At 40.2% G+C, this 15605-nt stretch overlaps 1 protein-coding gene across 1 annotated transcript in view; it reads left to right on the plus strand.

Moving 5' to 3' along the window:
- The first annotated feature begins 8725 nt into the window (after positions 1–8725).
- The window catches only part of LOC128737691 (CD151 antigen-like), a 128786-nt gene continuing 121906 nt past the window's right edge, over positions 8726–15605 (plus strand). Inside the window, exon 1 of the mRNA XM_053832386.1 lies at positions 8726–8823. The gene's annotated coding sequence lies outside the window, so the exon portion shown is untranslated. The remainder of the gene's footprint in view (positions 8824–15605) is intronic.

Genomic DNA, 15605 nt, shown 5'->3' on the forward strand with positions numbered 1-15605 from the left:
TTGTAAAGACAAAGAAGAAAACCCGATCACAAACGAGAGCGATTTTTGTCGACAGGTAAAAGCAGCTCTTCGATGAGCATTTCAATGGCGATATTACAAAAGAAGCGTAACTTAATCCGGGTGTGCTTACAAACGGTAGTAGCGTTTCGGGTCCCGATTTCGAAGAGATCTGGCGGTAACTCAGGCAGCTGAAGATTAATTTACACGCCAAAAAGAAACGACTTTCGGCGACAATCCGCTTAACGAATCTTCCGAATTCAGGAGCCGTTTCTACATTTCTCGGTCCTGGGATACCACTCTCCAGTCGCCCCTAACACCCGCTGCTCTAGCATCCACGTCAACAGCACTCATCAAACGGGCACGGGTCTGCCTCGAAGTTATCGGCTCTTGTCGGGGTTTTCACTGGTCTCTTATCCGGCAATATGGCTACGTGGCTAGCCCATTGTAGCAAGGCCGTGTTTTAGTCGCTTCACAATATCCGCATCTTTGTATACTTGGTATATTTCATGCACATTTCATGCACGTGCGCGTACGCCACACACCTTCGTCTAATATGCCTCCAAGAATTGATCACATTGCAACAACAGCCTACACGGCAGGATTCGCAGCTCCCATTAACGATGGCATGATGAAGCTGCTTCTACCTTCTAGTTTCAAGCGCTTGAACCTCACATTGGCAACTTCTTTGGGTGCACGGATAAGATGTTTCATTATCCATTTCGTTGTCATTTATACTTTCGTACTATTTTAAATACTTTAAAACCATTTTGAAGACTCGTCTGCATAAGATAATTGACAACGTATGCACGTTAGTCAAATTTTTCTCTGGATTGTCAACTCTCCTTGGGTTAATAAATGAAAAAATGGTTACTGCGTTAAAAACGTGCCCCGCAAGTCTTTTGGCCACAAGTATCGCTGTTTCAATTGCACGGCATGGCTGCGGCATGTATGACGGGTAATATGCACATTAAACGCCATTACCGCGTAAAACCTCTTTGACAGACAAAAGTAATAAAAATGCGTTTTTCTCAACTACATGTCCGTGGCATATTAGCCAATTCTTTTCATTTAAGGGCAGCGCAGTTTCAACACCCGAAGGGCTACCACGCTTTCTACTAGTTAGCATATACTTTTTTTAGTATGATTTAAGATAAGCCCAATCCTCGCATCTTCCTCCTTAAGATGCGTGTACGCTTCTTCCACATTTCTACGGTTAACAGCGATAATATCGATGTCTTCTGCGAACCCTAGGAGCATGAGAGATTTCATGACGATGGTATCGCTATTAGGTTCTAGCTACACGATGCTTCTCTAACAAACCAGGCGTGATATGTTCGAAACTCGGCTGGGCAGTGTTGCTAGAGTTAATAAGATCGTTGCAGTAGTCCCGTACTCTACATGCGGCTGCGTAGTTCATACTACAGAATAAAAGAACTACAGAAGGAACAAGCTTTAAATATGTTTTAAGCCCAAGGCATTGCTTTTTACAATACAATTTTTCGCTATATGCGCTATATTACGCGCAAGCTAGATATCCGTTAGGTCATTTTATTTATTACTCTCAGTTTACCACTGATAACTAATTAAATAAGAAGTAATAAATGTTGAACATCACGTGAAACAGTCATTACCACCCACCTACCCGCAACATTTTTAATCTACTTTGGTTTCCTTAAAAATTTGAAATTTGATGCACAAACAATACACACATACTAATAACGCAAACAAAAAAAGCGCGGCTCAAAGTGCACAAAGCATCAGCAATGCACGAATAGCAGCTTCAAATACCACCTTCCAATGCAATGTTGAACAGCAAATTAGTCCGTCATCTTGCTTCAAACCACCTAACGTCACAATCTAGTCCGATGTGTCACCCGCTATCCTGACGCTTGATTTTGAACCATCAACGGTAGCACGTATCAGCCTAATCAGTTTTGTTAGAAAACACTGTTCATAATCTGCCACAGCTCATTTCGTTCGATCATTCGCCGCCTTGAAGTCTATAATCAAATGGTGAGTCTGCAAGTTGAATTCCCGGAATTTATCGAGGATTTGTCGCAAGGTGAACATTTAGTTCGTCGTGAAGCGTCCTTCTCTAAAACGACACTGGTATTTGCCAACAAAGGTTTCCTGCAACGGCCTCACTCTGACAAACAGGATGCGGGAGAGAATTTTGTATGCAGAATTGAGGAGAGTAATGCCTCGATGATTCATTCGAGTTCGAGTAGCTGCATTCGAGTCGATAGCCTTTTTTGTAAAAAGAGTATATGAAACCAAGTAACCAATTCGTAGGTAGTTCCTTTTCAATTCATACCCTTAATATACCTTGATGGAATGGACAATAAAGCCGTTCGCTCCCGACTTTCAAAAGTTCGACGAGGATACCTTCCTTTCCAGCAGCTTTACCGTTATTCAGTCCTCTAGTTGCTTTTTCAACTTTGTTTAAAGTTGGTGAATCCACTGGTTGTCTATCCTCAATCATTATCATGTTCCTGTTGGAATAGCTCCATCTTGTTTACCACTCTACTGTTAAATTGAACATCGAAATGTTGTTGCCAATGCCTGGTCACCGCCGGCTTTTCGGTAATCAGGTTTCCCTCCTTGTCGTTACCCATAAAGGTAGTTGACACGGTCCGGTTCCTGATTCTGTTGATCGTTGCAACGAGGGAAAAGTTGAACTTTTCGCCGTTGCGGACGACCAACAAATGGTGGGAATAAGTTTTCTAATCACGGACGACATTTTCTGCCAGTTCCAAAAAGTCTGCAGCTTGCAAATGCTTCATTATCAGTGTTCTTCTTTTGTAAACTGCAGAAAAGTTTTGCGCAAATTTTTCAGCTTTGTAAAACTCGCGCGTACCGTCTACCGATTACCAGAGGAAAAGCAGTATTCAACGTAGAAATAGATCATGAAAATTTATTTACTGTTTGGTTTAGTGTGGCTTCGATTCGTTTTAATAAAATAGATTCAATCAATTCATGGATATAACTCCAAAATCGGTTGAGGATTGAACGAATACAATGTTACTACTTTGATAAACGTTGCGTATGTAGGTTGTATACATGAAGAATCGTATTATTACATACATGGATACATCCTACTATCGCTACAAAGAGACCTACCTAGTCCTACGTCACCTATGCGGTCGAGTCTTATGCACAACCCCTCAGATTTTTATTGTTTTCAAGAAATATCAGAGCTACTACTACTCATCAAGACAATCCCTTAACCGCAGTATTCGTAGTGCTGGTTTTGTGATGATATTTTTAAAACCTAAAGTTTGGTTAATGATAACCTCGTATTCCGGTACTAAATATGTAGTATTTTTACGGGAGTTCAGTATCGCTTGCGTTAGTGCTTCCTTTATGGCTTGATTGGCAAGAACTTTTTCCGAAGTCGTTATCCCTTCATATAAATTCTGATCAGTACCCTTACTCACTAAAGTCATTTCCATCTTTTGACGCTCCTAGAGATGCAGCGTTTCCCGCGGTCTCTAGCACCGGCATGTTTGGGACTAACATTCCTTTAATTCCCCGGTAGTACAGCATTCCGATCGTTTCCCCGCGACGTAATTGGTCAGATAAAAAGTAATGAATTAGAGAAAATTTCACAATGAACATGTCATGTTACTCCCAAGAACCGATCATTTAATTTGTTTTGCAATTTTACTGGTTCAAATAATCACGGAGTGCAGCCAAAGGCAGTCTAAAAGGTGTCCCACATCAAACTTCATCACGGAAGAAACGCTGTAGAAAATTACCCATTAGTAGTTCAGAGTGAATTGTTTACACTGTATTTTTATTGCGGTCAGTTTTTGGAAAATTGTAAAAAATGGCATCACCCGAAAAGCAACGCCGCGAGTTTATTTGGCACAAGCACCTGAAAAACTCTTAACTCTCTCATCATGAATGGTGACACTAACGTCAAGGCGGACTTCCGAAGTTCCGGTAGCTTCCGGGGCTACTGTACTTCCCCGCCCAGCACAAGTTTGGTGTTCAGGAGGAAGTAAGGATGCAGAAACTTTCAAAGTTTGCCAAGAAATGCATGATTTGGCAAGCGATCTGCTCATGTGGCAAACAGAGTGTCCCGTTCGTAACTATCGGAACTGTAAACGAGCAGATCTACCTCAAGGAGTGTCTACAGAAGCGTTTGCTTCCTCTGTTGGAGCAATACGAAGGCCCTACGATCTTCTGGCCGGATCTAGCTTCGTGACACTATTCAGAGAATGTCATGGAATGGTACGAACCCAACGGGGTTACTTTCGTACACAAGGATTCCCCCCATCAACGCACCGGAACTAAGACACAATAAAAAATACTGGTTTATTACAGAAGCATCCCAAGGAGGTCAAATCTGAGGAAGACATGAAGAAAAAGTGGTTTTCCGTACAGAAGAAGCTGCAGCCAGATGTAGTACAGTCAGAACCTTATGAGTGGAGTTAAGCGTAAGGTGCGAGCTTACATTTATGGTATTGAAGTTGAATGAAATAAATATGCCAAAAGCTTACTAATGGGTTATATTTTATTGTCTGAAAGCTTGAAAAGAATCGGTCAATTAGGTTTCTTATATTTCTTATGCCCTTTGATCTGGGACACCCTTTATCTAAACTAGGCTAAAATTCTCAATAGATTTATTTTTGTTTTTTCATAATATAACCTAAATTATGTTTGTTTCGTTCATTCCTATGATGTTGAGTTTATTAGGTTTGATTTTTCGTAATCTTGTAAAAGTATTATCCATTTTGTTTTGACTTGAAAATAAAAATAAAAAATTATATTTCCCTCAAATTCCATCAAACATTTCAAGCTCAATCCGAATTTTCTTTAGGGTATTGTCCCCGGTTGTAAAACACCCACCATTTTTGACGCATTTATTAAACTATCACTACCAAGTTACTACCAACATCTCATCTGTTTGTATTCTAGCTTTTAAGAAAATAATAATTAAAATATAGCTTATAGGAATCTTTGTAGGAAATGTGTTCGAAAAAAATACCCAAAACAGTTTTTTGACTGTTTTAGGATTGATTTTTTGTGTAAAACATAGAACAGAAAAGTCTCTATTTTATCACACAGACAAATTTTAAGTGAAATAATGAACTCATAAAAATTGACATAAATTTTTGCAAACTGACCGTCCCGTCCCGGTTGTTGAACAGTTAAATACTCCGGTTATGAAAAATCCAGAAAATCAATTATTCAATACGTCAATGATCACAAACACTTTCAAAAAACTTTTCAGCAACATGAGAACGAAATTTGCATACAGTAATGACCCGATTTTGTCACCCCCATGATGAATTTAGGGGTGACAAAAGCGGGACAGTGACAAAATCGGGTATTTTTTCAATTTTTATTTTTTTTGCAGATAACTTAGAACGAACTACATATATTTCATTATGATCACTTTTAGGACATTTCGCACTTTCTTCTACCTCTCTGTGGACATTTGTCACCTGTTCACAGCACACACGCTTAAAAAATTTAACCCGCGAATGAATAAGATAACTCAGAAATGAGTGATTTTCAACTCAAAAATGAGTAAAAACCGACTCACTATGACAAAAAGTGGAACAGCCCAAAAATTTGAGTAATGGTAATTTCTAAATTCTGAGTAGTTTAGGTCGACCTCATAACTGAGTTAAATTTACTCGTAATTTGTGTAAGTACTACTCAGTTTTGGGTGAAATGGCACTCATTTTTGAGTAAATATTGCTCATTAATGAGCTTCTACGGTGGAACTCATAAAAGGAGTAAGAGTTACTCAAAATAGTGTGTAAAATATACGCATGTTTTGAGCTGTTCCACTTTTCGTGAAAGTGGGTCAAATTTTTTAAGCGTGCAGGTCCCAAATTAAAAAAACATGCGTTTTTTAATTGCACCGAAATGGTTGATTATACTGGTTAACTATGTTTAGAGAAATTTCACAGCGTAAAAAACTCTTTCTTATGGTATAATCGATTCTTTGATTAACCCCCCTAAAAGTAAGATAGAGAATTTATTTTTCAAGCAGTAAGAGATAGAGCAAAACAATGTTCTATAAAGTTTTTGAGAAGATTATTATAAAAAACTTTGCCAAAGAAAGTGACCTTTTAGCTATTATAGTTGTGGAGATAAGAAACAACTTTTGTGGAAACTCTACGATAATCAACACAGTTCTTTTCACAGTGTTTTAACACATTTGACATGTTTGAAAATCATTTTTAAACTAAGCTTTTGATAAATCAGAAGCGTGACAAAATCGGGTAAAAAACGTGACAAAATCGGGGGTGACAAAATCGGGGAGTGACAAAATCCACTGTATTTGAGATCTCGAACTTCCTGTTTTACATACATTGATTGCAATTCAGATTTAGATATTAACTTAAGAAACTGATAAATTACTTTGCATTTACGGTATTTTCCGTTAGTAAATGATCGTAATATTTTATTTTCTTCTTCATATGGATTTTCCAACGTGTTTCACAACCGGGTTTGAAGCGAAAAATATACGCTGTCTTTGGTAAAAAGATACGTACCTACGTAAGTATTCAATCTTTCAAATGCCTTTAAAAGATTCGCAATTGGACAATCCGATCAAATGCTACTACCGAAAAACAAAACCTGTTTGACAACCGGGAACATTCCCCTTCACATAAAGATCATCCAAGCTCACAACCCTATTGGTTTCTGATCCTAAGAAACAAGTTGCTCGTTTGCGGTGGTTCGTGTCTATACTAAAACATGCAAGAAAAGGGAACATGAGAGAATTTAGAAACACGCGGGAGAGAGCTGCACCCGCAGATCGCTAGCTCTCAACTTGTTGCTCTCACGCTTTGCCTATTCCACCGGCTACAGGTTGTGTAGTGTTGTGATTGATCCTATTGGCTGATCCATTCCAGCATTTCAGCAGTCGCTTTTCGATCGTAGGATCGCAACCTAGTGCGCGCACGTGTGAGCCGGTCGCGGGAAACGAAGATCGCGTTAGTTAGTAGTTCGAACCTACCGCCGCTGTGCTGATAACGACGTCATCGGTCGCGCTATCAACTGTGTACAGTCTGCCCAGTAGTCAGTGGTGAGTGAGTGAGTGAGTGAGTGATACGGCTATACGCCGGGAACGCTAATGAAGTCAGAGAACCAGATTCGGTTGACGAACAGCTTGTTTTTGTTTTCCTTCACGCTTTGATAACAAACGCCCCGGTTGGTGTTGAATGTTCATCAAACATTGACGTTTTTTTTCGCTCCCCCCAACTCCACCAGTTAAGTGAAGTGGCGTCCAGTGGGCTCTGGTTTCAATCCAAACGGGAATTTATTTCAGCCGGTTGTTTATGCCAAGTCCACTGGAACGAACTCTTAGTTCGCCGATCGAAGCTGCAGTGTTCGGGCGCGAAAATTTACATCCTCTTTTGCGTTGTTGTTTTTATTTTTCTAGCGCAACGGTTCGCTTTAGTTTTTCCCCCATAGCTACTGCTGCTGCTGGATTTTTGGCCAAGTGTTACAGAAATAGATAAATAACTGCCAATTCGCGGATTTGGTGTTTGTATGTCCGCTTCGGGCGGAACGTTTCCAGCCGCTTCGCTGCTGCTGCCTCTCTACCGCTTACCGCTTTCTATCCCACGCTGCTAATGCCTGTATGAGATTCGCAGCGAATTCCGCACTGCGAAATCGATGTGGGGTGTCACTAGAAAGTCATTAATTTGTGAGGGAGAAGATTGGTCATAAAATATCAATTAACATACATAAATAAAAATGTTCAAACCATAAAAAGCATGACCAAAAGGATTAAATAACAAAAAAGGGAAAAATCGAAACAAAAAGTTATGCTAAAACAGTATTTTTGTTTGCTTAAAATATTCAACCAAATTTGTGTGACACCCTACAACAACAACCTTGACAAAAACAAAATATCGCGACCTCCGATCCATCGTCGATTTCCACTTTTCCGCATTTAAGCGGCAGCGCCGCGCCAAAGAGGGTTATTTATTTGTGCGAAATTGTGTTTTAAATGTTATCAAAGCAAATGACCAAATATTGAAATAGCAGTAGCAGGGTAGCGATAGAGAAAGCGACAGAGAGAGAGACAGAGAGCACGCGTGACTCTGATCGTGACGCAGGACCCCGCGCGCGTGAATTTGCATTCAGCAGTCACATTGACCGATTAAATTAGTCTTATGTGTCTGTATCTATAGGTATATGTATGACCGTGCTTGTGTGATTCACATATGCGACAAACGATATCCAACCGTGGGTGCCGAAAAAAGGCTTCTAGCGAATCCGCGGATCAACGCAGAGCGAGATAGCGTGGTAGCGTGTGAGGAGTAGCGCAAAAAGCATAATTAAAATTCTACCCTCTACCTATAGGAAAAACGAAACCGGCAGCAATTCGCAACTCGGCACGGTGGCAGTTGAAGTCGAAGTGTGACGAAAAACAAGTGGAATTAATGGTAATTAAACATCAATTGGGATCGGTGTATCGATCGGGGTTTTCGGGGGTGAAGTGTGAATAAGTGAATTTGCTCGTGTGCTGAACACTGCGCTGGATGGAGCCTGGTCGGAAAAATTCCCGATCGGAATCGGCATTCAGCACGCAATCAACAAAACATAAACGAGCACCGCCGTCCGCCGGCCGGAAAGGCGGCAGGTGCGAGCAAAACTCGACAGAATAAATTTGCGGAAATTTAAAATTTGATTAATTGATAGGCATACCGGTGGATTATTGATTCTCAATTTGTTCGCTTTTGATTAAATTGTGCAAACAACTAAGTTAAGAGTGGAAGCGAAAGTACATTTGTGCGTTAAAATTTAATCATTGCCGCCAGTGGAATTGACTTCGATTGGTTTGGGGAGGTAAGTGTTTTTTTTTTTTGGTTTTAATGCCGTTAGTGGTTACTTCGTAATTTAATGCATTGATTTTGCAATTGCTTATTCAGTTGTCGTATCCCGTTTTTATTTTAATTCAATTACCAAGTATTTATATTTCTACTTACATGACTATTCGTAGTTTTTTCTTCTCTTCTCTTGAGTACTCTTACCACTGCGTCCATTATTTTGAACTATTGTGGTATGCCCCGTTTCTTCCTTTTACTGTACGCTTCAAGCTTACCTATCACTTATTGAGGAAGTGATAGCTGGAGCGAGACAGGTACCAATCAGGGGTGATTTGGTTTATGAACTTTGTTACCCTGGTCGGCGACGCAAACCAGATCTTCCTAGGTTGTAGTAGGCCCTTTTTGAGATGCACTGCAGTCTGTGTCCTATTAGTGCTCCACAATTGCAGAGCAGGTGTTCCGAGCTTTCGGCATTACACTGGCGACAAATATTATCTAGTACGAAACCTAGATGCTGAAGATGATATTTACTCGGACAATGTACAGTGGTCCAAAAGGGCGAAAAGTGGAACTTTTTTCCTAGTGTCTCTTGTTTTCATTTTATCATTTATGGTCTTCAGCACTTTTGTTCGTATGAATATCCCTATAATGAAAATAAAAACCTGTTTTAATCCACCTAGTGGTGAAAGGAACCTTTGTTATACGGTCTTACTTGCTATTTGAGATAGAAATCGACACGTCTTCGGAACATAATTCATCTATTGGTTAACGATGCATGGTGCATCGGTTGGTTTACATAAAATTTTTGGAAATTGAATAAGTTCACGAAATTTGAATAAAATAGGAGCACTTATAAATTTTGATAGATTCTTTTTTCAAGAAATTGCTGAGTAAGTTGTTCCTAATATGAGTAAGTGCAAGTAAAAGTAAGTTGTAAAAGGAAATAATATTGTTTAACATATACATTGCGTAGTAAAGGTCTTTTAAATGCCATATTGTTATAAAGTTACAAATCATGGTTTAACTAACGTATATTCTTCAATAAACTTGTTATGAGCAAAATGTTAGAATTATTCAATGCATTAATACTTTAATTTGTTAGGAAAATAGATCAGCATAAGCCGACGTCACAGAAACGAAGCAAGCAGCATGTGAAGTCCGCAATTGATCTCAACTGGAACTTTTTCTCGTTTCTTCATATGGAAAAATGGGTCTGTATGCAGCGGAATTATCAGCAAATGTAAAAGATTTAAAATGTATCCGTCTGTTGGTAGTCAAGTAATTCGAGGTCAAAATTGGGGTATTTTTTTATAATCAAAATTCTACAGTTCCTAAACAAGCAAACATAGAGCTATACTATATTCAGCAAAGTTGTATATTTTTACTATTTGTACAACTTTGTAATACATGAACCAGTCATACAACAATTACAAAAAGAGCTAAAGTAGAAACACTGATTTTACAAATTCATTTACAATAAATAAAATTTTTCCATCTTCGCTGAAGAGATAGAAGGTTGCTGCCTTCAGCAAAATTTCTTGTAATGAAATGCTCTAAAACTTTGCAGAACACATCAATGCGTAATATTCAAACTGAAGACAAATAATTTTTTTATTTCACTTTTAGGGGGATTAATCAAAATTTAAATTCTACCAGACGATAGAGCTTTCAATTTCAAGAAACTCTTCCAAAGGTTTGATAAACCTAAGACCAAGTTTTCCCAGGCAAAACTATAGTGCGCACGTTTTCTTTGGTTTTGGGCTATTGTGCGCGCGAGTAAACCGTGTTACAAAAGTTGGCGCGAGTGTTCGAGGGTTAATATCTTTTGACCGACAAAACCAATTCTTATGAAATTTTGCAGATACATTCGCAGTGTCAAAACCTTTCGTTTGATACTAAAATAATTGAAACTTGATACATTATCTTAGTCAAAATTATTATAAATTATTGTTAATTTTGATGTGTTGTACACGATTGTCCATAACTTTCAAATTAAACGTACAATCAAAAAACAAATCAATAGTAATCTATTAGGCTATATTGCCTCTCAAATGAGACTAATAGCACAAAAATCGATTTAGCCATCTCTGAGAAACAGGCGATAATTATTACCTTGTCAAAACAGGTTTTTAAGGTTAACTTTTAAACTACTTGTCTGTTCTCAGTAAAACTTCTTGACAATTTTTATATTATAGAAAGAGCTTTCAATTGGTACTAAGATCATTGGTATCGGTTGTCTAGGTGCGGAGAAAATCGTGTCTGGTAGTTTTCACATTTTTACTCATAACTTTTAAAAGTCGGACCATGAAGCAACACAATAGTGATACACTAGGCAATAGTACCTTTCAAACAAAAGTAAAATCGAACGAATCGGTTCAGCCATCTCCGAGAAACAGGCGATAGAAAATGAAGCGCACACACACACATACATACATACACACACACACAGACATTGCTCAATTCGTCGAACCTTATCGATTGGTATATGTGACTCGGCCCTCCGGGCCTCAGATCAACTTTGTGTTTTTCGACCAATTTTTAAACCTTTGTTATAGTATAACAAAGGTAAAAAATAACTTTTTTGTGTTAGGAAATATGGACATAGTTTCTTCGGCGTAGTTGTAAATATTGTAAAAATAAGCAACTTTGCTGAAGAAACAAAATTTCTATCTTTATCGAGTGCTTATTTAAGCTTTAATTTTCCTTAACTTCACGAGCCAAAAGCGATAACTTTGTAAGGAAAAGTCCTAAAGATTTGCAATCTTCTGCAAAAACGTGTATTTTGAGTCCTTCAATAATCACCTAGAACCATATATTCCTGTAAAATGCAACCAACATAAGCTAAGTATAAAAAACTAATTTTTAAAGAATTTCCAAGCAAAATGCTCTAAAGCTCTGCACTCGATAGGAATAGAAATGTCATTTCTTTAGCAAAGTTGTTTATCTTTATATTTTCCATAACTTTGCCAAAGAAACCATGTGTTTATCTACTAACACAAAAAATGGACGTGATCGAGCCTTCAGCGAACGCGAAACACATAAAACGTATGCTTGCCGTACTTTCATTTGAGTGGTTGGGGACAAGCGGGACCCATACAAATTTATAGTACTCGACTTAAGCTTTAAGATGAAGTGCTGATTTCATAAATCCGCTTGCCCCTTTTTACCCCATGGGCTCGTGAAGCTATGGAAATTTATAGCTTGAATATGCGATAACTCAGCAAGTAAAGGTCCAAGAGATTTGCGGTCTTCTGAGAAAACGTGTATTTTGAGAGCTTCGATAATTGCCTAGAACGTCGTATTCTTGTAAAATGCAACTAACAAAAGCTAAATATGAAAAACCAATTTTTAAAGAAGTTTTAAAGAATATGCCTTATAGTTCAGCACTCGATAAAGATAGAAATTTTGTCTCAGTTCGTCGTTAAAAATCTTTAATTTTAAGAATGTAAATGTCTTCTTTAGTTTTTCTGTGCATATCGGTTGAAACGTCGGAGTGAATTGAAACTGCCAGTTCTAAATTCCGCAAAAGACTAAAAAGGCCAAAAAAAGTACGATACAAATTACGAAACTTACAGTCGTGTATTTTGATGACATCAAAAAATAACATAACAATTTTTTGAAATGGCTTGACTGTGCTGCAAGTTGAGAAATTAAAATTTTTGCAAGTCGATAATTTTTTACATGTTTTTTATTAATTTTCATGATTGAAAGCTACTATATAAGTAAGTTAAAGTTTTTTGGAAAATGTTTTGTACCTGACTGCCTTATACCGAGTTGATGGTCAAATAATAATTGACATCACTACGGATCCCTCCACGACGAAAAAGGACTATGGATTGGAAACTCGGGACGTGGAACTGCCGATCGCTTATCTTCCAAGGGAGCACTCGAGTGCTCTCCGAAGTATTGAAGAGCCGCAAGTTCGACGTCGTAGTGCTGCAGGAGGTGTGCTGGAAGACCTCAACGGTACGTACGTTCAGGGATGGACATACCATCTACCAGAGCTGCGGCAACACACACGAGCTGGGAACAGCTTTCATAGTGATGGGCGAGATGCGGAAACGGGTGATTGGGTGGTGGCCAATCAATCCTCGAATGTGCAGGTTGAGAATCAAGGGCCGATTCTTCAATATAAGCATTATCAACGTGCACAGCCCTCACCTCAGAAGTACCGATGACGACAAGGATGAATTCTACGCGCAGTTGGAGAGTGAATACGACCGCTGCCCGAAACATGATATCAAGATCATCATCGGGGATTTCAATGCTCAGGTCGGCCAGGAGGAGGAATACAAACCGGTGATTGGAAGGTTCAGTGCACACCAGCGAACCAATGAAATGGGCCTAAGACTTATCGACTTTACCACCTCCAAGAATATGGCCGTACGTAGTACCTTTTTCCAGCACAGAATCCACCATAAGTACACCTGGAGGTCACCAAATCAGACAGAATCACAGATCGACCACGTTTTGATCGACAGTCGGCACTTCTCAGACATTATCGACGTCAGATCCTATCGAAGCGCTAACGTTGACTCAGACCACTACCTAGTGATGGTTAAGATGCGCCCAAGACTCTCCGTTGTGAACAACATTCGGTACCGACGCCAGCCTCGGTTAGATCTCGCGCGGCTGAAGCAGCCAGACGTCGCCGCAAACTACGCGCATTCACTCGAAGCTGCGCTGCCGGTTGAGGACGAGCTGGACGAAGCCTCTCTCGAGAACTGTTGGAACACTATCAAAACAGCCATCAGCCGTGTAGCGGCGAGCTCCATCGGGCATGTGGCCCGGAATCAGCGGAACGATTGGTTTGACGATGAATGTAGGAGGGTGATGGATGAGGAGTACGCTGCGCGGGCGGCCAAGATGCGCAGTGCCACACGTCAGAACGTGGAAAGACACAAACAGAAGAAGATGCAGCGAAACCAAATCTTTCGGGAGAAAAAGCGCAACCTGGAAGAGCAGGAATATGCAGAGTTGGAGCGGCTGCATCGTTCTCAGGAAACGCGGAAGTTCTACCAGAAACTGAACGGATCCCGCAAAGGCTTTGTGCCGCGAGCCGAAATGTGTCGGGATAAGACTGGCAGTATTCTGACGGACGATCGTGAGGTGACCGATAGGTGGAAGCAGCACTTCGACGAACACCTGAATGGCGCCCAGGCGGAAAACTATGGCGGCGGGGAAAGCGATTTCGACGGTGCAGCAAACGGGGAAGAGGTGCCAGCCCCAACGATAGGCGAAGTTAAGGAGACCATCATGCAGCTAAAGAACAACAAGTCAGCTGGAAAAGATGGCATCGGAGCGGAGCTTATTAAAATGGGACCAGAAAAGCTGGCCGTTTGCCTGCACCGACTAATTGTTAGAATTTGGGATACGGAACAGCTACCGGAGGAGTGGAAAGATGGGGTTATCTGCCCGATCCACAAAAAGGGCGACAAGTTGGACTGTGAGAACTATCGAGCGATTACCGTTCTCAATGCCGCTTATAAAGTGCTGTCCCAAATCATTTTCCGCCGTCTATCACCAATTGCGAATAGATTTGTGGGAACTTATCAAGCCGGCTTCGTCGAAGGTGGGTCTACAACGGATCAATCTACACTGCGGCAAATCCTCCAAAAGGGCCGTGAATACAGAGTTCCCACGCATCATTTATTCGTTGACTTCAAAGCCGCATATGATACCATCGACCGGAAAGAGCTATGGAAAATCATGGACGAGAACAGCTTCCCCAGGAAGCTCATCAAACTGATTAAATCTACGATGGATGGTACACAGTGCTGTGTTCGGATTTCGGGTGGATTGTCAAGTTCATTCGAATCACACAGAGGGCTTCGGCTAGGTGCCCGAGCAAGGCAACAGTTTCGAACAAATTCTTTCAGCAGGAAGGATGCAATCTGGCAAAAAGAAAGGGTAGCTGCTCTCTTTTCTATGAAGTTTCACTTTCAGGACATCAAATTGGACCAGATTTATTGTTTGAAGGTGATATCGGTTGAATGAAAAGAGTGGTTTTACACTTCAACGAAATTTTTTACGTTCAGGACATCAAATTGGACTAGGTTGAATATTTAAACGATAACTCCGGTTGAAGAAGAGGGGTGGTTTGACACTCTGGCAAATTTTCCAAGCACAGATATCAAACTGGTCTAGGTTCAGTTGTCGCAAATAATCTTCGACCTGTTGGGACGGGGAGATTTTGTCACTTCTTTTCTAAAAATACGTTGCAACCAATCACGAAGCGAGAATTGTCAGTTGGACAATGCTTCATTATTTGCAATTTTGCAATAGCGCGGATTTTGAAATCAAAAGGTTTCTATATTGGGGTTGATGCGTAGAAGATTTTCCGATAGATTAGTGCAAAAATATTCACAATCGATCGGGAAACCGCTAAGCTATTAGCGCTCAAAACCTATCATTTTTCGTAACGCTGGCATTTTTCGATTTTTCGGAATGACTCCCTATCCCCAACCTTGCCGTAAAACGTAGTCCTACGTCAATAATGTGTCTGTGATCAGACAGCGAAGCTTTGCCCGATACGTGCCAGTTTTGTATTTTCTCTGAAATTACTGAACTACACAGCGTCAGGTCCTAGACTTCTTGCCTGGTAGCATTTATGAATGCAGGTTCATTGCCTTATTAGATCCTTGATGTCGGTGCTTCCCCACAAAGTGGGATGAGCGTTTTTGACGAACGCCGCAATCTCTTGAATGGGAACCTCAGCCGGCCGGCTGGGGTACGGTAGCCAAAGTTGCGCGCCTGGTGGTACGCAACTTTGGTTGTCGTATGCAGACAGAGAAGGTGGAA

Source organism: Sabethes cyaneus, chromosome 2, assembly GCF_943734655.1.
Source record: "Sabethes cyaneus chromosome 2, idSabCyanKW18_F2, whole genome shotgun sequence".
NCBI classification, from domain to species: domain Eukaryota; kingdom Metazoa; phylum Arthropoda; class Insecta; order Diptera; family Culicidae; genus Sabethes; species Sabethes cyaneus.